Genomic DNA, 25,862 nt, shown 5'->3' with positions numbered 1-25,862 from the left:
GCAGACAGGCTGATTAGAACACCTGCAGCCAATCAAGGCAGGCTAATCAGGGCACCTGGGTTTAAAAAGGAGCTCACTCCAGTCAGGCAGGGAGGAGCTAGAGGAGAGGAAATACGTGTGAGGAGCTGGGATCAAGAGGCACAAGGAGCTGAGAGTGAGAGGCTGTGCTGCTGGAGAACTAAGGAGTACAAGTGTTATCAGACATCAGGAGGAAGGTCCTGTGGTGATCATAAAGAAGGTGTTTGGAGGAGGCCATGGGGATGTAGCCCAGGGAGTTGTAGCCATCATGCAGCTGTTACAAGAGGCACTAAAGACAGCTGCAATCCACAGGGCCCTTGGCTGGAACCCAAAGTAGAGGGTGGGCCTGGGTTCCCCCAAACCTCCCAACTCCTGATCAGACACAGGAGAAGTTGACCCAGACTGTGGGGAAGTCAATGAGATGAGGAAATATGCCAATAAGCGCAGTACCCACCAAGCTACAGGAGGAACTTTGTCACAATATTTAAGTGTAGAGTAAATTAAGAGGTGTTACAAACAAACAGATCTCACAAAACTAGGTGACTGGGAACCAAATGACAGATGAAATTCAGGGTTGATAAGTGTAAAGTAATGCACAATGGAAAACATAATCCCAACTATACATATACAATGATGGGGTCTAAATTCACTGCTACTGCTCAAGAAAGAGTTATTGGCAGCATTGTGGATCGTTCTCTGAAAACATACACTCAATGTGCAGCAGCAGTCAAAAACAATCCTAGTAAATTCATGGAGGATAGGTACACCAGTGGCTATTAGCCAAGATGGTCACAGACTCAACTACATTCTCTGGATGTCTCTAGAACTCTGAGTGTCAGAAGGGTACAAATGACATAGGATGGAGGACATGATATTGTGCTTTTCTGATAATTCCCTCTGAAGCATCTGCACTGACCACAGTCAGAACACAGGACATTGGGCTAGATGGACCATAGATCTGAATCAATATGGCCATTCTTCTGTTCTTAAATTGTTTCTTTGGGTGATGGGCTTCTTCAGACAAGCCTTTTCCAGGGGATCCCTTTTAAATAGAGCTGGTGTAGCCACCCTAGCAGATATCAAGAGTAGGGTGACCATATGTTCCATTTTGGCAGAGACAGTCCCTTTTTTAGCCGCTTCCCTGTTACTTAAATGAAAGTTGCACTGACTGAGTCTCTGACTGCACTGTGGGAATGGGAAGGTCAAAATCTCCTGCCCAGTCTAGGGCTGGGGTATTTGTTAGGGGGCTTATTCCTTCACCCTCTCACTTCCCTGGTCCTTCTCGTATGAACAGAGAGCAACAATACCTGAAGTTCCAAGGCGCAAACAATTCAATGTTTATTGGGTTGAACTTCCAGCAAGCATGATTCCAGTTTCTTAGTATCCCCCTTCCCAGCTCTGACACCACAGAGCCTTGCCTGTCTCCTTGTTTCTGTTCCCATCCCTTGTTCCCATTTCCCCTTTAGCAAAACATGATCCCAATTCCCACCCCCCTTCCTGACTGACTGCAGACTATATAGTAAAACCTGAGTTCTCCTTAGCTGTACCTTAACCAATCATTTTACTGAAATTTAACTAACCAATCCTAACATATTGTAACATGGTTATTTAACCAATTATATCCCACCACCTTAATTGGTTTACACCCAACAAAATTAATTATACAGCAGACAGAATCAATCACAGAACCAGACAGAGACCATGCAAATAAACATACAAACAATACAGAAGTGAGGATTTTGCAACTACATCTATATAAACATAAGGGTTTTCCAGCTGTGTCTATTGATAAGTGAGTTCTTGCCAGACAGGATGCTATCAAACTAAGTTTCCTTTTATATCTTCTAGGCTCTACCCTTTCTCTGGTGGTGATAGGAAGATCAGAGCAGGACTGCATTCCTAATAGCCCAACAGCATCTTATTTCAATGTGACTAGATTGGAATGTGAGGACGTGACGATATACTTCCCAGCTTATGGCTGCCTCTGCTGCTTAGCCGAAGAACCAGGCCTCAGACTGTCGCAGCAAGAGAAAGCCATTACACAGACAGACAGCCTTCCCATCTCTGTGCATCCCCACTCCCACCCTGTACAAGGCCCCTTCAGCAGATCCTGCAGGCAGTGGCTACTGTAACAGGCCCTGGTAGCACATCTCTGATGAACCTGTGCTAGCAGGAAGACGGGGAGCATCCTAGAGCAGTTGTGGAGGCTCAGAGATTGTGGGTGGGTGGGCCGAGCTACCAGTGGATCTCTGAGACCTGTGCATAACTTTGGTGATCTCTGGATCCCTCTTTTCATTCTTCATGAAGAAGGAAAAAGACCTCCCCCCCAGACTGATCCGAGGGAAATTTCCTTATATGGAGCCTTGTGGACTCTCCCTTCCCTGGCCTGCACCCTGGGCTTGTAGTGCAGGACAGGGCACTGCCAGGGAGATATCTGGTCCTATATTATTATCATTATTATTCTATTTCATTTTATATCAGCAAGATCACAGTTTTGAAAGCATCATCACTAACATTCAACCACCCCCGAGGTAGCCATGTGATTAATCAGAACCGCACGAACAGAAATGACAAGCCTGGATTCCAGGAATAGAGACTGCCGCAGGGCTGGCACTGCAGTCCAGTTATGTAGCATCACCACACGTCCCCTGTGATTTGGTCTCCTGCAGTTTGCCTTTGGCTCTGATCAGGGTTAAAGCTGGAACAAAGAACGCAAATCTGCAGAGGTTCCCTGATGGCCCAGTGGCCCCCAAGGAAATGTGCAGGCGTGCTTCATATAGACAGTTGTTTTTCTGTCTGAATAGGTACTGCCTGCTGCCCATGTAACCTCTTGTCCTTCAGTGTGAAGACCTCTGGTGTCAGCGGCTCCTCTTCTAGCAGGATTTGGGTACACTGGCAGGTTTTGGTCTCTTTAAAATGTAAAGTGAAGGGTAAAGACTGCAAGCTGTTTCCATTTGCAGATGTTCTGTAGTGCAAGAAGGGACTGAGGTGGGCTGTCGGGATGACTCAGCGATGGTGCTGCAGGGCAAGGAACACCAGGTGGTTTGGGAACCCCTCCCCTACATCTACCTGTTCTCCACGTTGGGATATTCAAGCTACACACAAATCTGACATTCAGAGCGAGCTCGAAGTGTTAAAACCCCTATTAACCGAGTCAGGATTTCTCAGTGGGTCCCATTTCTAGAGGTGCTGTGTGCTCTAGGCCGATCCTGCCAGGGGCTGAGTGAGAGGAGACCCCACGGAATATCAGAGGTTAGTTCCCAAGTCATCTCATGTTTAGTTGCTCCTGGAAATTTAATCAGAAAATTCATTTTCAAGGGCTTGGTTCTCTGTCTTGGTTGTGAACTCAGGAATTCACAGCTGCACTGTGGTAACAGGTCCGATAGGGCATGTTTCTCTTTCCTGACTAGCTGAGGGCTCCAGCGTTTCTGCCCTGTAGATACCCCTCAGAGTTACAGGGCTATCGGCATCTCTGTCCCCTCTCTGGTCTCTCAGTGCCACATGTCAGGCCTCGTAGCCTTCCCTCTCATGGGTGGAATCCTGTGATGCTCCCACCCTCAGACTGGGCCCTGGGCTACTGCACTGTGATTGCCCTGCAGGTGCCAGTGAGCATGTGTTGAGACAAGTGACCAGCCTTCTTGAGCCAAAATAATGTTTAATCAAACAGCAGGAAGAACGTGTAACATGGGAGAATAAGAGGGTTTTCAAACAACAGTCTGTACACATCTCTGACCCCAAGCCCTCCCAATCTGACAGGGACCCAGGCAGGCCAAGGGCCTTGAGCCTTCCCCAGAGGTGCATGCGCGTGTCAGACTGAAGAGTGCCTCAGCAACAGCTGCCCAGCTCTGGACAGACTCCCAGCGCTGGCAAAACAAGCTGTGTAACATGGCTGGAGCCCAGGAACAGGGAATTCCCTGCTTGTAGCTCCAGTGTGGTCTCTCAACCTCCCTTAAGTGCATCCTGAGCGATGGCTTTCCTTGAGCTATTACTTCCCCTCCTGCTTGTTTTCCAGCAGCCTGCTATTAAAATAGGAAGAGCCATACTGGTTTCACCTAATGTAGCCAAAACATAAACATCCCAAGAGTTAACTCAATATAACCGTACAGCAAACATCCCCAGAACTGGGGTTATCACACACATTCATTATGGCAGCTCAGCTCCGTGTCAGTCACAGCGCCACTCCTGGGTGCTGCGGATTTTATTAATACAGGGAAGAGGTGGAGGGGGAGCGAGATTGACTGGCTGACTTTCATATAGGAAATGAAGTTCCATTCCCATGAATACTCATGCATTTGACTTTGAAAACTACTTCCTGAAAAAACTCATCGTGCCAGAGTAACAGGTGCTGGGGTTACTGTGTACTAGAGAGTGAGAGCTCAGGGAATGTAGAGTTTATATACTGATCCTAATGCCTGTCACCACTCCAGGTACAGGCTACTGACTGACAGAACAGAACCTGAGGAGAACCAGTCAGCTATTAACCCAGGGACAGAGGAGCTACTAGACTTTTGTTTGCTGACAAGCCACTGACTGAGGGCTGAGACGCTGGGATCTTTCAGGTTCTGAAGAAATCCAGATGACAGATGCTACATTTTACGTCCCACTCTAACCTTAGAAATCATCTCTGAAAGACGAAAAAAGGGGAACGAGTGGATTTACATGTGTGTGTCAAAGTACAAATGTGTAAATGTTATGCCAAAACAATAGGATTGCAGGTTACAGCCGAGCCTGGAGGCCCAACCAGGACCGCCCAATTGAGTCCTTCTCAGGGGATCCCCTGAATTCCCCTCACCCAGCCCAAAAGCGAAACTGAACTGCCCCTCCTCCAGCCGGCCGATTCCTTTGTCCAGCTTCCCAGGCCAAGGTGCTAACCTCATCCCTCCTACTTGGCTCAGGTTACAGGCTTAAAGATCCTGTCCTTCATCTAAAGACATCCCCGGATCTCCTATCCCCCACACAGACAGCCCCTACTCCATCACACATGTAGACTGCAATGTCACACCCTGCCATCACTGCCTGGTTTAGGAAACATTTCCTTCAGGGGAATCCAGCTGGGTCAGTCCAGGAACCAGAGCACTCTGTGAAACACCGTGGTCAGAGGAGCCACATTTGGGAAAACATCTTGTGGACACTTTTCGCCCAGCCCCACTCCTCTCCCACTCACATCCTCTGGCATTCATGTAGCGGCTCCAGATTTGCTGTCACAGCCCTGCTCCAGTGCTTGTGGTTGAGCATCCACCAGGCAGATGTGTCTGGGTCCCACCCTGGAACCATGTGCTTTTGAGTTGCAGCCACATTCAGGCCCTGCCTTTGTGTCCAATCTTGGATGAAGCTTCCCTTCTAGTGTCTCCCTCTGTGAGCGGAGACCTGATCACGAAGCAGCGAGGCCCTGAGACTGGTTTTGGCTTGACTCCTCCAGACTCTCCAAGTGCTTCAGTGCACCCTTCCCAGCGCTCCCCCTTGGGCACATTCTGTTTCCAATTTCTCTCTTTTGTGTCATAGGATCGTTAAAGCAAACAGACCCAGGCCTTGCAAAAGAGGTTGCTAAAACAATTCCTCTACTTTAGAGAGCACAAGAGATACCCAGATCTAGGTAAACACAATACAACACCTGCACATCATTCCCTGCCTCCGTATACTCACTACCCTGCAGCATTCTTTGGGGGTTGGTAAGAGCCATCTAGAGTGTCCAGAGGCCATGTCCTGCACTCCTGGCTTCTCCTCCAGCTGAGTCTGTCTCACTGCTGCAGCCATACCCCTGAAAGCAAATCTGCTGCATATGTGCCTCTCTCCTGCCCCAGCTTCTTCTGGCTCATCCAGCCTCTGTGTTTTTAAAGGGCTAGACCAAAACTGCCACTTTCTTTTGGTTATTCTGAGGAGGTTTCATTCCTTCTATGTCCTCTTCTCTGCTGAGATGCTGGAGAAAACTGGCTTTGTCTAGAATGCAGTTATTCCTTGCTTCTGTCCGGGCAAGATCTTGTTAGGAGGAATATTTCTAATGACTGACCTATTTATTGACAGATGCTCCCAGCTTCTGCCTTTGGAGCAGGAAGTTTGTTTATGAAGAGACGCAGGGTGACAAAGGGCTAGTCATTACATTAAATTAAGGCTCCTTAGATGATCCTGTAAGCATTGCCAGGCAGCCCTGTTAAAACATAGGAAAGAAGGAAGGAAAACCTGGTGAGAATGGAAAGAGTTAAATAGTGCTGACCTCCAGGGGTCTGTACTGGGACTAGTGCTATTTAACATCTATAGCAATGATCTAGAAAAAGGAGTAAACAGTGAGGTGTCAAAATGTGCAGATGATATAAAATTAATCAAGATGGTTAAATCCAAAACAGACTTGGAAGAGCTACAAAGGGATTTCACAAAACTGGGTGATGGGGCAACACAATGGCAGATGAAATTCAGTGTTGATAAATGCAAAGTGATGCACATGGCGAATATAATCCCAACTATATCTACAAAATGATAAGATTGGAATAAGCTGTTAAGTGTCAAGAAAGAGATCTTGGAATCATTGTGTATAGTTCTCTGAAAACATCTGCGCAATGTACAGTGGCAACCAGAAATGCTAACAGAATGTTGGGAATTATTAAGAAAGAGATAGTGAATAAGAGAGAAAATATCATATTGCCTCTTGTAGAAGAGCCATCACCCTGCTCCGGTTTGGAAGGGGTTAAAAACAGCCCTGGGAAAGGGCTGCCCATGACAGCGAATCACGAGCGGGCTTGAGACAGCCAATCAGGATCCAGCAAGGCCAGTATAAGAAGGGCTCCTGGAGAAAAGGAAGGGAGTTTTGCTCCAGCAGGGGATCAAGAAGGACCTAGCTGTTTGGTGGAGACAGGGATATCTTGGACAGAGCAGTACTGGGAAAGGGCAGGCTGAGCTGGGGAGCTCTGACCTGGCGACCTCCCAGGCTGAGGCCTTGCAGCAAAAGCCTGAGAATGTACTAGGGAGGCAGCCAGGAAAAGATAAGGCAGCAAGTCCAACCCCGTTGCCAATGATGAGAAACCATTTCAAACTGCAGTATGAATTGGCCACTCATCATCAGCCAGGAGGTTGGACCTGCTGCCTCTTCCTTTCCTCTCTGCCTTCCCACAGCCCTAATACCTCTTCCAGGCCTGACAGCAAGGGTTTGCCAGTCTGCGCTGTTCAAGGTACTCTTTCCTCTTTCAGTCAGCCAGGTCCATCTCTCTCCAGCCTTCTGGCCCTGCAGCCTTTTTATAGGGCCCTGCCTGGCCTCCTCCCAGCCTTTTCCTGATTGGCCCTCTCCAAGGGCTGGCTTTTAACATTTTAACCTTTTCTGAGCCGGAGCAGGCTGACTGCCCCACTACACCCCTCCCACTCAAGATCATCACCTCTGGGGGTAGGGGTAGCTCCTCGACTGAGCTAATCACACATGCACCTCCAGAGCCACTTCCGATTCCTCCAGCTGCTTATGCAGACGAGTCTCCTCCTTTATGATGCTCGCATTTTCCACTATGAGTAGTAGGGCTGGGCACTCTCCGCCATGGCACCTCCTGCTGATCAGTCAAGGAATTAGCTCAACCAGCTCACATGTGCCCTCCTCTTGCCAGTTTCCCCCTGCCCATACCTGCCCCTCTGTAGTCCCTTTATCTTCTCCAGTTCAGGCCCCATGTCCCTTCTGGACCATGGTGCCCCTTACCTTGGGATGCTATCCTGCCAGCAGTGTCCCCAAACTCTGGGTCTTCCCTCCTCAGGGGAACCACAACTCCCCTATATCCACCTTGCCTCAGTGGCTACTGCTAGTCATCATCTAGCCCCTTCTCTTGGGGGCAAACTACAGTCTGAAATGGCCACTCATCACTTTCCTTCAACTTCAGGACCAGGTCTTCCTTCTTCTTTTAGGCTTTCTTCAGCTCCACCTCCGCAGTCCACTGGGCGTATTCTGCAGATCTCAGCCACGTATACAGGCTATTGTTCACCGGACCCTCTAATGTCAGGGTCTGGGTTCCCATCATAGCCTGCTCCCTCACAGTATGAGTCCCGACCTCTCACTTGGCCGACTCTGTCTCAGTCCCTGTTTCTGCCACCTCATGCTGGTGGCTCAGGCAGGTTTATCACCTTCACTGCCATGTTAACCACACTCATAGAATCATAGAATATCAGGGATGGAAGGGACCTCAGGAGGCATCTAGTCCAACCCCCTGCTCACAGCAGGACCAATCCCCAACTAAATCATCCCAGCCAGGGCTTTGTCAAGCCTGACCTTAAAAACCTCTAAGGAAGGAGATTCCACCACCTCCGTAAGTAACCCATTCCAGTGCCTCACTACTCTGAGTGAAAAAGTTTTTCCTAACATCCAACCTAAACCTCCCTCATATCTTTGTCCCTTCTGGGTCCCCAGGCATCTCCTTCTTCAGCCGCCCTCCCCTGAGGAGGCAGTGCCTGTTAAGATGGCCCTACTTGCAGCAGCCAAAGCAGATTCCTTGCCCCTCTGCTGCCTTGGGCCTCTCATAGTCTGTCTTGGGTCCCCTCTTCTCACTGGGGTTCAACTGAACCCTCCGCCTTGGGCCTGGGCACTCCAACTGCAGGTGTCCGCATTGCCCACAGGCCCAACATGTTTATTGTCCCCTGGGTTTCCTCACCTAGCCGCACTTCCCAGGGCCATGTTTCTTCTCCTGCTCTGGGTGAGGCTCCTTGCCCCCATCCCAGGAGGGGCAATCCCTCCTTAAGTGTCCACACCTCCTTCAGGCATAACAAGCCCTGTACTACACCACTAGCCTCCTAGCCCTGTTGTGAGGCTTTTCACACCACTCTGTGGTCTCTCCTGAATTCCTTCCTCAAGAGTCTTACAAGGGTCAGCTGATCATCAGGCAGCTGTCCCAATTGTTCCTGAAGGGCCCAATACATCTCCCATTGTCCCTGCTGGATCTCCTGGATCATCTGTAGCAGGGACTCTAGTCTTCCCCGCTGCTCATCAGTCCACTTTTGCTGGGGCACCAATGCTGAAGTCCAGCCACAGACAGCATAAGATCCCTCTGTGAAAACCCCTCTACATAGGTCCCCGATTGTCCCTCCTTGCCTCGAGATGCCAGAACATTTTAGTACCAGAGCTGAGTGAGTTTAAAATTTATTTATTTTTCTTTCTTTTACATAGGAATTAGATATAGTTCTCCAGTCAGCTAATTGGTAAGTTATCTGCTAAAAAAATACAGTTTTTGAGTGCCTAAGTAGCCCCTTGAATCATGTTTAAAATTGTCACCCTTACCAAAACCTTAAATGGCTCCCTTGCAGCTGGGGTGAGAGGAGGAGGGACACGGTGATGATGCAGTGAGTGACAGGGTGGGGCCTTGGGGAGAAGAGGCAGAGTAGGGGCAGGGCCTTGTTTAAAGAGGTGATGGCAAGGGGTGGGACATTGGGGGTCCAGTACAAGCGGTGAGAAAGGTGTCAACTCAATGAGTTCTACATAGACCAGTTTCCCAGTTTGTCACACTGACGCTACACAGTAAGGTCAGGAAGGGGATTGATGTCTCTCTGATTGTCCAGTCAGGGATTCAAGGAGCACCATATCAAAAGTCTGCTCTGCATGGAGCACAAGGAGAAAACTTTAGGTCCCTTTATGAGTAAAGAGCTGGAGCAGCCTGACCCTGATCTGTTTGGGTCTCACACCAAAAATGATGGGGTTTAGCATGGGGGGCACCAGGAGGCACACATTTGTAAAGAGAACATGGAAATGCAGGGCCACATTGTGGCCAAACCAGTTTGTGAGGATGGAGAACAGACCTGGGATGTAAAAGGCTAAAATGGCACAGAGGTGGGAACCACAGGTCCCAAAAGTCTCGAGCCGGGCGTCCTTTGTGGGGAGTCTGAAGACAGCTCTGAGTATCTGGATATAGGACACAACTATAAAAAACACATCTAGACTGATCACCAAGATTGCCATAAAGAGACCGTAGTAAATATTGATGTGGATGTCAGCGCAGGCCAGCTTCACCACGGCTATGTGCTCGCAGCACGAGTGGGGTATGATGTTGGTTCTGCAATATGGCAACTGCCTTGCTAGCAAGGGACAGGGCAGTACAAGCATGCAGCTACGCAGCACCACGGCCAGGCCAATATTGGCCACCAAGGGGTTTCTCAGGATGACGGAATGTCTCGGGGTCACAGATGGCCACATAGCGATCAAAAGCCATAGCCATGAAGATCCCAGACTCCATCACAAAAAAGCAATGAATGAAGAACATCTGGATGAGGCAGGCACTGAAATCTACCTCCCTAGATTTGAACCAGAAGATGCTCAGTGTTTTCGGAATGGTGCATGTGCACAAGACCAGGTCGCTGACGGTCAGCATGCAGAGGAAATAGTACATGGGCCCATGGAGGCTCGGCTCCCTCTTCACAATGAACAGAATGGTGAAGTTCCCCAAGATGGCTATGGTGTACATGGTGCAGAAGGGGATGGAGATCCAGACATGGGCAGCCTCCAGGCCAGGAATGCCCAGCAGGATGAAGATGGAGGGGTTGGTGAAGTAGGTTGTGTTGGAACTTGACATGGAGTAGAAGAGAAGGTGTCCAGCTCCTAGGCAGAACAAAGTCTTCTGCATGTACTGTGTGTTCCTCTAACTTCCTGTATGTGCCCAGGCTGTAGGGTGATGGTCGCAGTACAAATGCCTGGATGGAGAAACAACGTTAATATGAGACACTACATACATAACCGGAGGCTGTTCTCATGAGTGAAACATTTTCATTATTCAGAAAAAGGAATTGTGAAAAATTTTGACACTACTAATATTAGACCCTCAATAGAGATCTCTCTACGGGATAGGGAGCGGGCAGATACCAGATACAAAGTTGGTAGGTAATACTTTAAATGCTCTTTATTGATTACAAAACAAACTGTGTTCACTCCACATTTACACCACAAACATACTCTACCAGAGTCCACAGGTCAGAATGGTCCCGATGGCCAGTCAAGATTCTTTCTGATGAAAAGGTGCAGGGAGCCAGCTAAAATCTCATCTATATCCACACAAGGTTCTAGATCAGTAAGCAACTCCCTTTTGCAGAAATTATAGGCAACCTTTTATAGTCCATTCTGTCACATCACCTGTTCTTTGCTTTTGTATACTAGGCCTCCTATCCACACAATTCGAAAGAGACAACCCTGGGCGGGCCACCATGGTCCAAGGAGTGCCATTTCCTCCTAATCTTACACAATTTTATATCAGTCCAGCTGGTGCTGATTCTCCGTATTTTCCTGGAACATAATAAGATTGTTTTGCACAAATAGTTTTAATAGTTCTTGATCTTAAGTTCTTGCTTTATTTGCCAAGTCACAATGCACGTATTCATATCAAGCACGTGTCATTCAGATCAGTCCTCAATGTCCTATAACATATTACATGGATATATGAATCATACTCTATATATATACACACAAGAACATGAGAATATATGAATGGCCATACTGGATCAGCCCAAAGGTCCATGTAGTCCAGTGTCCTGTCTGAGCCCAGTGGCCAGTGCCAGGTGCCACACAGGGAATGAACAGAACAGGGAATCATCAAATGATCCATCTCCTGTCCCTCATTCTCAGCTTCAGGTAAACAGAGCCTAAGCACACTATCTCTACCCATTCTGCCTAATAGCCATTGATGGACGTATACTCCATGAAATTATCTAGTTCTTTTTTGAACTCTGTTATATTCTTGGCCTTCACAACATCCTCTGGCAAGGAGTTCCACAGTTTGACTTTGCGTTGTGTAAAAAAAAAATGCTTCCTTTATTTGTTTTGAACCTGCTGCCTATTAATTTCATTTGGTGATCCCTAGTTCTTGTGTTATGGGAAGTAGTAAACAAAACTTCCTTATCTACTTTCTTTACACTAGTCATGATTTTATAGATCTTAATCATATCTTCCCTTAACCGTCTCATTCCAAGCTGAAAATTCCCAGTCTTATTAATCTCTCCTCATACGGAAGCCATTCCATATCCCTAATCATTTTTGTTGCCCTTTTCTTAACCTTTTCCTATTTCAATATATCTTTTTTTGAAATGTGGCAAACACATCTGCACACAGTATTCAAGATGTGGGTGTACCATGGATTTATATAGAGGCAATAAGATATTTTCTGTCCTATTATCTAATGTAATGGATCCTTGGGTAGAATACTGGGGGGAACAAAAGAATCTCTTTAAAAACAAATATATAGAGAGCAGATCTGGAAGGTGACATGCATACACAGAAGCCAGGATGCAGCAGAGGGAGCAAAAAAGTCAGACCAATTGTTCTGGGAGGTCACAGAGAGCACCCCCTAGCCTGATGCAGGTGTTTGGGGTGCAGGAGGGGTGTGGGCTCTAGGAGGGAGTTTGGATGTAGGGTGTGGGCTGTGGGCTGGGTCAGTGGTGGGAACAAAAAGCTCAGGTCACTTGTTCTGCGAGTTAATAGCACCCCGAAGCCTGAGGTGAAGCTGCCTTCAGCTGCAGAGCAGCCATCCATCTCAACTACCCTATCCCTGGAAGCACGCAGCTTCCCTCTGAAATAAGCAATCAGAAAATAACAAACTGGTAACCTCTTAGACTGATCTCCAGCCACCACACTTAAAGTCTAATTAAAATCTCTTCACCAGTGTATGCAGAGCAAATCTCACTCAGAACAAGCAGCTCTGCATTTTACCCTGCTGACTGAGCCACAGTGATGGACTTCCCTGGGTTGCCTCGTGGAACTGAGGTACCGTTGAGCCCTCTGGCACACACCAGTCTGGGCTCCCCCTCACACTGTGATCATGTGACAAGCTGAAAAACTCTCCAGGTTCTGCACTCACACAAACATTCACAGGCAGGGACACACCCAACTGAGTTACACGGATATTTTCACCAGCCTCTCATGAACTAACAATAGAGAGGATCCAGCCACTTCTCTCCAGCTCCCCAGAGTAAGACTCAAGAACTGTCCCATTTTGCCCTTTTCAGAAACCTGCGCGGTGCCCATATATAACTGAGTATGCCCCTCCCTCAGTGTGGAGAAGACTATGAACCAGCTTCTGTTCCTGAGAAAATTTCCCTTTACACTTCATGCAACACACTGTTTTAGGTAATACACATAAAACAGATTTACTAACTACAGAGAGCTAGATTTTAGGTGATTATAAGTCAAATGTTTACAGATCAATGTAGATTATTTAATAAATAAAGCAAAATCACAATCCAGGTTCTATTCACTAGGCCAGATTTTAACCAAGGAGGGTCTCACCTTTATGGTACAAATAGTCTACCAATCTTCCTTACAAAGGCTGCGATTTCTCCTTTCCAGCCTGGGACTACCTGCCCAGTCAATGTTTTTTTTTGTCCCTCTATCGGTGTTTTCAGGTGTTCAGTTGTGGCGGGGGAGGGAGGTAATTTCTACCTATTATAGCTTCTGCCACGTGGAGGCAACTTCATTGTCCCAAACAAAGGCCCCAGCACAGTTAATGGGAAAGTTCAGGAACAAGATGGAGTTCAGTGTCACATGAACTGGTCACATGCCATTGTGTCCTTCAGTGAGTCATGGCAGGGGCCATTACCCATATGCTGGCTAAAACATACACGGGGAAGCCCATCAGTTGGATATAAGCCTCTTACATTGTGTTCACTGAGGGGCCATCAACTTGAACTGTCCTTTCACAATGTGCTGGCTAGACTGGATGTAAAGTACTTTGAGAGAGTTACCACAGGAGCAAACTCATTGAAATACAAGATCATAGTCAATATTAATTACTTCAGATACAGAAATGACACATAAATACAAATTGGATAATCATATTCAGCAAACCATAACTTTTTAATTGACGCCTCACATGAGATATTTTGTACAAGATTTGTTGCAACTATATAGCAGTGGTGAATATGGGAATGCCAGGCCACCTGTACAGCAGCAGCTGCTGCCATGTTCCTTTCCATCGTCTTTGTGGAGATGTTGTGGCATCAAGCTTGCTACAAAGCTGCAGATCTATAGAACAGTGGGTACCCCAGCTCCCATGGCTGGTGGGATATATATCCATGTAATATGCTATAGGATGAAGTGTTCCAAGAAGGAGGAGTGCTAGGCAGAGACGGGCTCCACCTAACGAAGAGAGAGAAAAGCATCTTTGCAAGCAGGCTGGCTAACCTAGTGAGGAGGGCTTTAAACTAGGTTCACCGGGGGGAAGGAGACCAAAGCCCTGAGCTAAGTGGGGAAGTGAGATACCAGAGGAAGCATGAGCAGCAGAGCATGAAGAGGGGAGGATTCCTGCCTGATAGTGAAAAAGTGGGATGATCAGCTAAACATGGCACTGATCATCCCGCTTTTTCACTATCAGGCAGGAATCCTCCCCTCTTCAATGCAATTCCCCCACCTTTTCTGTCCTTCCTGAACAGTTTATATCCATCCATGATAGTGCTCCGGTCATGTGAGTTATCTCACCAAGTCTCTGTTATTCCAGTCGCCAGGATTTCCAGTTCCCCCTGCTTGTTTCCCATGCTTCTTGCATTTGTGTTCAGGAAGGACAGAAAAGGTGGGGGAATTGCATTGTATGTAAGAGAGCAGTATGACTGCTCAGAGCTCCAGTATAAAAATGCAAAAACACCTGAAAGTCTCTGGATTAAGTTTAGAAGTGTGAGCAACAAGGGTGAGGTTGTGATGGGAGTCTGCTATAGACCACCAGACCAGGGGGAAGAGGTGGATGAGGCTTTCTTCCGGCAACTAACAGAAGTTACTAACTCACAGGCCCTGGTTCACATGAGCGACTTCAATCACCCTGATACCTGCTGGGAGAGCAATACAGCGGTGCATAGACAATTCAGGAAGTTTTTGGAAACTGTAGGAGACAATTTCCTAGTCCAAGTGCTGGAGGAACCAACTAGAGGCAGAGCTCTTCTTGACCTGCTGCTCGCAAACCAGGAAGAATTAGTAAGGGAAGCAAAAGTGGATGGGAACCTGGGAGGCAGTGACCATGAGATGGTCGAGTTCAGGATCCTGACACAAGGAAGAAAGAAGAGCAGCAGAATACAGACCCTGGACTTCAGAAAAGCAGATTTTGACTCCCTAAGGGAACTGATGGGAAGGATCTCCTGGAAAAATAACATGAGGGGAAATGAGTCCAGGAGAGCTGGCTGTATTTTAAAGAATCCTTATTGAGGTTGCAGGAACAAACCATTCAGATGTGTAGAAAGAATAGTAAATATGGCAGGCGACCAGCTTGGCTTAACAGTGAAATCCTTGCTGATCTTAAACACAAAAAAGAAACTTACAAGAAGTGGAAGATTGGACAAATGACCAGGGAGGAGTATAAAAATATTGCTCAGGCTGCAGGAGTGAAATCAAGAAGGCCAAATCACACTTGGAGTTGAAGCTAGCAAGAGATGTTAAAAGTAACAAGAAGGGTTTCTTCAGCTATGTTAGCAATAAGAAGAAGGTCAGGGAAAGTGTGGGCCCCTTACTAAATGAGGGAGGCAACCTAGTGACAGAGGATGTGGAAAAAGCTAATGTACTCAACGATTTTTTTGCGTCAGTCTTCACAAACAAGGCCAGCTCCCAGACTGCTGCACTGGGCAGCACAGCGTGGGGAGGAGGTGAGCAGCTCTCTGTGGAGAAAGAAGTGGTTCGGGACCATTTAGAAAAACTGGACGAGCACAAGTCCATGGGGCCGGATGCGCTGCATCTGAGGATGGTAAAGGAGTTGGCGGATGTGATTGCAGAGCCATTGGCCATTATCTTTGAAAACTCCTGGCGATCAGGGGAGGTCCTGGATGACTGAAAAAAGGCTAATGTAGTGCCCATCTTTAAAAAAGGGAAGGAGGAGGATCCAGGGAACTACAGGCCAGTCAGCCTCACCTCAGTCCCTGGAAAAATCATGGAGCAGATCCTCAAGGAATCAATTCTGATGCACTTACAGGAGAGGAAAGTGATCAGGAAGAGTCAGCATACATTCACCAAGGGGAGACATACCTGACTAACCTAATTGCCTTCTATGAGGAGATAACTGGCTCTTTGGATGAGGGGAAAGCAGTGGATGTGTTATGGGCTGAATGAATGGACTATAAGTTGGATAGAAAGCTGGTTAGATCATCAGGCTCAAGGGTAGTCTAGTTGGTAGCTAGTATCAAGAGGAGTGCCCCAAGGGTCAGTCCTGGAGGATGGTGTGGACTGCACCCTCAGCAAGTTTGCAGAGGACAGTAAACTGAGAGGAGTGGTAGATATGCTGGAGGGTAGGAATAGGATCCAGAGGGACCTAGACAAATTAGAGGATTGGGCCAAAAGAAATCTGACGAGGTTCAACAAGGACAAGTGCAAAGTCCTGCACTTAGGAAGGAAGAACCCAATTCACTGTTACAGACCAGGGACCTAGTGGCTAGGCAGCAGTTCTTCAGAAAAGGACCTAGGGGTTACAGTAGATGAGAAGCTGGATATGAGTCAACAGTGTGCCCTTGTCGCCAAAAAGGTTAATGGCATTTTGGGCTGTATACATAGGGGCATTGCCAACAGATCGAGGGACTGATCATTCTCCTCTATTTGACATTGGTGAGGCCTCATTTGGAGTACTGTGTCCAGTTTTGGGCCCCATAGTGCAAGAAGGATGTGGAAAAATTAGAAAGAGTCCAGCGGAGGACGACAAAAATGCTTAAGGAGCTGGAACACATGACTTATGAGGAGAGGCTGAGGGAACTGGGATTGTTTAGTCTGCAGAAGAGAAGACTGAGGGGGGGGATTTGATAGATGCTTTCAACTACCTGAAAGAGGGTTCCAAATAGGATGGATCTAGACTGTTCTCTGGGGTAGCAGATGACAGGACAACGAGTAATGTTTAACTTTTTCATGTTTCTGAGAAAAATGGCTCCTTTGGCTGCACTTGAAAGGGGGGAATTACAGTATCATGGATGGGTGAAGTGAACGGTGGGCAACTGAAAAGGGGGCAGGGATGGTTTCTTTCGACAACTTGATGCAAACAGTCATAAAGTTTATCCTTCTCCTTGGGGCTAGATTTGAGTGTTGGTTCATAAGCACTAATGATGTTCACAGAGCCGATTGTCTTCTGAATTGAGATGATATGCTCTATTTCCCAGTGGGTGTTTCTATGAGCTTTACACACTTGTTTCTCACAGTGAAACCTACAGCTTTGTGAACTACGGCTTTGCGAACAGGGGCTGCTAACAGGGAGTTTCGCAAGGGAGTTCTCCAGGTGAAGGAGGAGCAAATACAGCATCTGTGGGGTGTGGCAAAGTACCTGTCTCTCCTCTCCTAGCTCAGTCCTTCTCAGCCTTGGAGACACAGGCTTGGGCAAAGCAAAAAGCCCTTTACAGTAGCGCAGGGTCTGGCTGATCCCTTCTCAGTCAGGCCCTTGTTCTGTTGTCCTCTCCTACTAGGGAGAGTGCAACCTGCCTCGCAAGAAAAGTTTTTAGAGTTCAGCTGCCTCTACTCACTGGCAGCTACTCTACTTCTCTCCTCCCCCCTGCTTCCCTGCCAGGGAGGGTTTAAAAAGGTCTCCAGCCATTGGGGCCAGCTGAAACTAATTACCTCCCTGGTAACCCCTGTTCCAGCTGAACCTTATTCCTCCATGGTTAAGCCTTCTGGGACTAATTACTACCCCTCTTTTGGTAGCTGAGTGTCCTCAGTTTGCCACAGGGGTAAGTGACTGTCTGCAGTGTGTGTGTTTGTGTGTGTTTGGGGGTTACTTGCTGTGTGCTGAGCTTGTGTTTGTCAGTCTGTTTGTTTGTTTTGGTTGTTTGAAGGACCGTGTGCTGTAATTGGAAGTTGGAGGCTGAGCTACAAAGGAAAGTTTGAAAGCTAGAAGCCTCTGGTAATTGGCTGAGTCTTAACCAGTGGGCGGGGCATTCACTCAGGCCAGGGCTTTATAAAGCCACGCACAAGAGACCAGGGAGCTTTGTGAACAGGGGCTGCTAGCAGGGAGTTTCGCAAGGGAGTGAGAAGGGAGAGGGGGTCCCTTGTTGGTCCTATCCGTGACCTATTAGTCCCTTCAAAACCTATAAACCAAACTACATCCAAAACCTTTCTCTGTAAAGCAGAGCAGAGCGGACAGGGAGCTGCAGACAGGGGAGTTTGAGAGGGAGTTTGACAGAGGGAGGTTTACGATGGTTAGGAAGACCCGCAACACCTGTGGCAGCACTTCTTCTGTCTCCTCCGCCTGCACGTGTAGCCAGACAGAGCACCAGAGCAAGGATGCTTCTACCCAGATGCTGGTGTAGTTTTGCAAAGACTGTAACTTGCAATTTCCACTTACTGATATCCAGGCTGGGGGGTGGTATCAAATGTGAAAGGTGCCTACTGGTGGAATCTCTCAGGCAGCAGGTGGGAGAGCTACAAGAGGAGGTGGCTAGGTTGAGGAGCATCCCTATCCACTAGCAATTCCTGGACAGTATCCATGTGGAGACAGCTGAGGTAGCTGTCACAGTCACAGGACTGCTGACACACCACTGGTGGAGGAGGAGATGGCTCAGGGTGGACACTGGCAGCTGGTTACTTCTGGCAGCGGGCAGTGCTCCATCCCTGCTGCGAACCCTCCTGCCGTGGTAATAGATAACCGTTATGCTCTTCTTGATACAGGAGAGAAGGAATCATCCCCTACAGTAAAGGAGGAGAAGCCTCATACCCCTAAGGCTGGGAGGCTTATTGCCATCACTGAAAATAGGAAATGTAGTGTAGTGGTGGTCGGAGACTCTCTGCTGAGCCATCTGTCACCCTGACATTTCATCTCAGGAAGTATGCTGCTTGCCAGGGGCCTGTATCTGAGATATTACAGAGGCATTGTTGAGGATTATCCAGCCTTCTGACTACTACCCCATGCTACTCATCCATGTGGGAACAAATGATAATGTGAGGTGTGACGCTGAGTGAATCAAGAATGACTACAGAGCTCTGGGAGTACGGGTGAAGGAGTTTGGAGAGGCAGGTGGTATTCTCTTCGATTCTTCCTGTCAAAGGTGGGGGCCCGGGCAGAGACAGATGCATCATGGAGGTGAATGCCTGGCTGCAAAGATGGTGTCGCCAGGAGGGCTTTGGCTTCCACGACCACGGGATGCTATTTGATGAAGGACTGCTCGGCAGAGATGGCGTTCATCTTTCGAGGAGGGGAAAGACCCTATTTGCACACAGACTGGCTAACCTAGTGAGGAGGGCTTTAAACTAGGCTCGACGGGGGATAGGTGAGGCAAAGCCCACAGGTAAGTGGGGAACATGAAAACCTGAGAGATGAGTCGGAAACAAGAGGGAACGTGGGATATAATGGCAGAGAGAAAGGAGGGTCAGGGCAAAACTGGGAGGCAAGATCAAACCAGTATCTTAGATGCCTATATACAAATGCGAGAAGTATGGGTAATAAGCAGGAAGAACTGGAAGTGCTAATAAATAAATACAACTATGACATGGTGAGATAATACACATGATTGGAATGTTGGTGTCGATGGGTATAGTTTGCTCAGGAAGAATAGATAGGGGAAAAGGGAGGAGGTGTTGCCTTATATATTAAAAAATGTACACACTTGGACTGAGGTGGAGATGGACATAGGAGACGGAAGTGTTGAGATTCTCTGGGTTAGGATAAAGGGGTAAAAAACAAGGGTGATGTCATGCTCGGAGTCTACTACAGGCCACCTAATCAGGTGGAAGAGGTGGATGAGGCTTTTTTTTAAACAACTAACAAAATCATCCAAAAGCCCAAGGTTTGGTGGTGATGGGGGACTTCAACTATCCAGATATATGTTGGGAAAATACACCACGGGGAACGGACTATCCAATAAGTTCCTGGACTGCATTGCAGACAACTTTTTATTTCAGGAGGTTGAAAAAGCTACTAGAGGTGAAGCTGTTCTAGACTTGATTTTAACAAATAGGGAGGAACTCGCTGAGAATTTGAAAGTAGAAGGAAGCTTGGGTGAAAGTGATCATGAAATCATAGAATTTGCAATTCTAAGGAAGGGTAGAAGGAGTACAGCAGAATAGAGACAATGGATTTCAGGAAGTTGGATTTTGATGAGCTCAGAGAGCTGATAGGTAAGATCCCATAGGGAATCAAGACTGAGGGAAAAAACAACTGAGGAGAGTTGGCAGTTTTCAAAGGGACGCTATTAAGGGCCCAAAAGCAAGCTATCGGATGGTTAGGAAAAGATAGAAAAATGTGGCAAAAGACCACTTTGGCTTAACCACGAGATCTTGCATGACCAACACAATAAAAAGGAGTCATATAAAAAATGGAAACTAGGTCAGATTACAAGGACGAATATAGGCAAACAACACTGGAAAGCAGGGGCAAGATTAAAAAGGCAAAGGCACAAAATGAGCTCAAATTAGCTACGGGAATAAAGGGAAGCAAGAAGACTTTTTATCAATACATTAGAAAACAAGAGGAAGACCAAGGACAGGGTAGGCCCAATGCTCAGTGAGGAGGGAGAAACAGTAACAGGAAACTTGGAAATGGCAGAGATGCTTAATGACTTCTTTGTTTCGGTCTTCACTGAGAAGTCTGAAGGAATGTCTAACATAGTGAATGCTTATGGGAAGGAGGTAAGTTTAGAAGATAAAATAAAAAAAAGAGCAAGTTAAAAATTCACTTAGAAAAGTTAGATTCCTGCAAGTCACCAGGGCCTGATGAAATGAATCCTAGAATACTCAAGGAGTTAATAGAGGCGGTATCTGAGCCTCTAGATATTATCTTTGGAACCCTGACCAGCGTTATTCTATCTACTACCCAAGATCCACAAACACGGAATCCTGGACTCCCCATCATCTCGGTCATTGGCACTCTCACTGAAGGACTGTCTGGATATATGGACTCTCTACTCAGACCCTATGCCACCAGCACTCCCGTTATCTCTGTGACACCACTGATTTCCTGAGGAAACTACAATGCATTGGTCACCTCCCAGAAAACACCATCCTAGCCACCATGGGATTTAGAAGCTCTCTACAACAAACATCCCACACACAGATGGAAGACAAGCTGTCAGGAACACTATCCCTGACGATGCCACAGCACAACTGGCTGCTGAGCTCTGTGCCTTTAGCCTTACACATAACTATTTCAGTTTCATGACAATATATATCTCCAGATCAGTGGCACTTGCTATGGGCACTCGCATGGCCCCACAATATATGCCAATATTTTTATGGCCGACCTGGAACAACACTTCCTCAGCTCTCGTCCACACACGCCCCTTCTCTACCGACGCTACATTGATGACATCTTCATCATCTGGACCCATGGGAAGGAGACTCTGGAAAAATTCCACAACGATTTCAACAGCTTCCACCCAACCATCAACCGCAACCTGGACTAATCTACACGGGAAAGGTCCACTTTCTTGACACCATGGTGGCAAATAAGTGATGGTCACATTAACACCACCCTATATAGAAAACCTACCGACCCCTATGCCTACCTTCACGCCTCCAGCTTCCATCCCGGACACACCACATGATCCATTATCTACAGCCAAGCACTGAGGTAACAACCGCATCTGCTCTAACCCCTCAGACAGAGACCAACACCTACGAAATCTCCACCAAGCATTCTCAAAACTATAAATACCCACACGAGGAAATAAGGAAACAGATCAACAGAGCCAGATGTGTACCCAGAAGCCTCCTACTGCAAGACAAACCCAAGAAAGAAACCACAGGACTCCACTGGCCATCACATACAGTCCCCAACTAAAACCCCTCCAACGCATCATCAAGGATCTACAACCCATCCTGGACAATGATCCCACACTTTCACAGGCCTTGGGTGGCAGGCCAGTCTTGCCCACAACCTGCCAACCTGAAACATATTTTCACCAGTAACTGCACACCGCACCATAATAACTCTAGCTCAGGAACCAAGTCCCTGGAACAAACCTCGAATGCCAACTCTGCCCACATATCTACACCAGCGACACCATCACAGGACCTAACCAGATCGGCCACCACCATCACCAGTTCATTCACTTGCACATCCACCAATGTAATATACGCCATCATATGCCAGCAACGCCCTTCTGCTATGTACGTCCGGCCAAAACTGGACAGTCTCTACGGAAAAGGATAAATGGACGCAAATCAGACATTAGGAATGGCAATATACAAAAACCTGTAGGAAGAACACTTCAACCTCCCTGGCCACACTATAGCAGACCTTAAGGTGGCCATCCTGCAGCAAAAAAAACTTAAGGACCAGGCTTCAAAGAGAAACTGCTGAGCTTCAGTTCAATCTGCAAATTTGACACCATCAGCTCAGGATTGAACAAAAGACTGTGAATGGCTTGCCAAACTACAGACCAGTTTCTCCTCTCTTGGTTTTCACACACCTCAACCGCTAGAACAGGGCATCATCTTCCCTGATTGAACTGACCTCGTTATCTCTAGCTTGCTTGCTAGCATATATATACCTGCCCCTGGAAATTTCCACTACATGCATCTGAGGAAGTGGGTATTCACCCAGGAAAGCTCACGCTCCAAAAATGTCTGTTAGTCTATAAGGTGCCACAGGATTCTTTGCTGCTTTTACAGATCCAGACTAACACGGCTCCCCCTCTGATACTTATCTTTGGAAAGTCATGGGAGACAGGAGAGATTTCAGAAGACTGGAAAAGGACCAATATAATGCCCATCTATAAAAAGGGAAATAAAAACAACCCAGGAAACTACAGACCAGTTAGTTTAACTTCTGTGCCAGGGAAGATAATGGAGCAAGTAATTAAAGAAATCATCTGCAAACACTTGGAAGGTGGTAAGGTGATAGGGGAAATATCCAGCATGGATTTATAAAGAACAAATCGAGTTAAACCAATCTGATAGCCTTCTTTGATAGGATAACGAGTCTTGTGGATAAGGGAGAAGCGGTGGATGTGTATACCTAGACTTTAGTAAGGTATTTCATATGGTCTCTCATGATATCCTTATCGATAAACTAGGCAAATATAATTTAGATGGGGCTACTATAAGGTGGGTGCATAAGTGGCTGGATAACTGTACTCAGAGAGTAGTTATTAATGGCTCCCAATCCTGCTGGAAAGGTATAACAAGTGGAGTTCCGCATGGGTAGTTTTGGAAACCGGCTCTGTTCAATATCTTCATCAACGACTTAGATGTTGGCATAGAAAGTACGCTTATTAAGTTTGCAGAGGATACCAAACTGGGAGGGATTGCAACTACTGTGGAGGACAGGGTCAAAATTCAAAATGATCTGGACAAATTGGAGAAATGGTCTGAGGTAAACAGGATGAAGTTCAATGAAGATAAATGCAAAGTGCTCCACTTAGGAAGGAACAATCAGGTTTCACACATACAGAATGGGAAGAGACTGTCTAGGAAGGAGTATGGCATAAAAGAGATCTTAGGGTCATAGTGGACCACAAACTAAATATGAGTCAACAGTGTGATACTGTTGCAAAAAAAGCAAACGTGATTCTGGGAAAGCATTAACAGGTGTGTTGTAAACAAGACACGAGAAGTCAGTCTTCCGCTCTACTCTGTGTTGGTTCGGCCTCAGCTGGAGTATTGTGTCCAGTTCTGGGCACCGCATTTCAAGAAAAATGTGGAGAAATTGGAGAGGGTCCAGAGAAGAGGCAACAAGAATGATTAAAGGTCTTGAGAACATGACCTATGAAGGAAGCGTGAAAGAATTGGGTTTATTTAGTTTGGAAAAGAGAAGACTGAGGGGGACATGATAGCAGTTTTCAGGTATATAAAGGTGTCATCAGGAGGAGGGAGAAAACTTGTTCAACTTAGCCTCCAATGATAGAACAAGAAACAATGGGCTTAAACTGCAGCAAGGGAGATTAGGTTGGACGTTAGGAAAAAGTTCCTAACTGTCAGTGTAAGTTAAAGACTGGAATAAATTGCTTAGGGAGGTTGTGGAATCTCCATCTCTGGAGATATTTAAGAGTAGGTTAGATAAATGTCTATCCGGGATGGTCTAAACAGTATTTGTTCCTGCCATGAGGGTAGGGGACTGGACTCGATGACCTCTCGAGGTGCCCTTCCAGTCCAAGGTCTATGAATCTATGAGTCTACACCATGCAGATGATTTCTTCATTGCTTTTACCTTGCCAAAAGAAGGTGTAATTAGCCTCTTAGACAGACACAGCATATTCAAGTCTTCTTTTCTTAAGTGCTGCAATGTCAACATAAAGTTTGTAAACAGTTCACGATCTATTAAAGCTGCCTTCCGTATGCTGCTTGTGCATTGCATATCATCATTCTCTGTCCAATGCCAGACACATGGTCCTGACGTTCCAGCTGTTAAGAGGGAAATTTCTTGTGTTTTAATTTTTGCCAGATGCAAGGTTTTGGTTTAGCCCCTCACACCCCATGAAGTTGTGGTGGTTGGGCACCTAACTATCTGGGGGCTGCTCGATTTTGTGGTGGGCGATGGCTGACAGATGTGCAGTGATTCCTCCCACCATTGAAGGTAACCTGTGGTGCCCTTCTCTATGCTAGTCAAATGAGAGCTTATAACCCGTAAATGCCACCTTCCGTGTTGTGTTCATTCTGCCAGGAAGGATGGAGTGTCCTCTCCATGTGATGTGACCACAATATCCTGGCAGTTAATATGGAGGCACTACTTTGCCCATGTGTCAGCATACGCCTCTTGACTTCACTGGTTTGGATCAAAGGAAGGACAGAATTGATACATTGTGAACCAGCTATTCTGTGGGAGTTGCCAGTGCAGAGGGGGGCTTCCAGTCTGCCTGCCTTTCAGGGCTCCATTCCTAAATTAGTTATCAGTCATACCTGCAGGACCCAATCTATCCTTTATGGATGTCATTGGCAAAAAGACACTGGACAAATTTGCTCATCTGACTTGATGGCATTTCTCCATCAAGGGTTCCACTACCCGCTTCAGGCTCTTGTTCCACTTATGGTCATAGCAAAGGCAGGTTTTCGGGTCTGACCTGGCCATGCTGGGGCTAAGGGTCACAAAAAGGAGGTTATTAAAAAATCTAAAGAGAATAAAAAAAAAATCCTACAACAGGTTGAGCTAGAAAAGGTTCTGCATTTGGAAAGAAGCAGGTGAGGTACCTCATTATCACATGAGTTAATGTAATCTTTTCAAGTCCATTAGCTGTCAAGGAGGATGTTAACTAGAATCTACAGTAGAAACTTGGAGTTATGAACACCAGACTTATGAACTGACTGATCAATCACATATGTCATTTGGAACGCAGAAGTATGCAAATGGGAAGCAGAGCAAAACTAACAAAAAAGATAATACAGGACAGTTCTGTGTTAAATGAAAAGAATTTTTAAAATAAAGTGAAAGTTTAAAAAGAAAGATTTGACAAGTTTTAGGAAATAATGAAAAAGCCGGTTTGGAATTAGTTCAGAAAAATTCTAGGAATATAATTAATGCCAGGAAACAATATGGTTTATGGAAAACTGGTCTTTTCAAATAAACCCAATTTCATCCTTCAACAAGAGTCCGCATTTGGATGGGCAAGGGAAATGCAATAAACTCTGATTTCTCTACATGTAAAAATGCTCCAGCGGTGCTGCCATTGCACTTCATGTAGTTATTACTTAAACCAATGGCAGGAAGTTCTCCTGCCAGCATTGGGAACATAACTCTCTGAAAAGTTGATGGAAGAAATTCATCCATTGACTTAATGCTGTTTACACTGGAGTTATGTTGATATAGCTACATCTCTCAGGAGTGTGGATTTTTTTGCTACTTGGAAAAAAATAAAATGCAATTATGGGTTGCATTAACAAAGGCGGAACATGGGAAAGTAATGAGGGGACAAAAGTGTTCCTCTACTTGGTGCTGGTTAGGCCTCAGCTGAGAGAAGGATGTAGGTAACTGAAAATGGTCTAGAGCTGAGAGACACAGATGATCCGAGGGATGGAATACGAGCAATATGAGCAAAGT

At 46.6% G+C, this 25,862-nt stretch overlaps 1 pseudogene; it reads right to left on the bottom strand.

The window, feature by feature from the left end:
• Positions 1-9,592: 9,592 nt before the first annotated feature.
• On the bottom strand, positions 9,593-10,538 carry LOC127042097 (olfactory receptor 52B2-like; annotated as a pseudogene).
• Between the last annotated feature and the right edge of the window lie 15,324 nt (positions 10,539-25,862).

The sequence above is a fragment of the Gopherus flavomarginatus genome, unplaced genomic scaffold, assembly GCF_025201925.1.
Source record: "Gopherus flavomarginatus isolate rGopFla2 unplaced genomic scaffold, rGopFla2.mat.asm mat_scaffold_2439_arrow_ctg1, whole genome shotgun sequence".
NCBI classification, from domain to species: domain Eukaryota; kingdom Metazoa; phylum Chordata; order Testudines; family Testudinidae; genus Gopherus; species Gopherus flavomarginatus.
The sequence above is the reverse complement of the archived record's forward strand: the minus strand, read 5'-3'. Positions and strand labels throughout refer to the sequence as shown.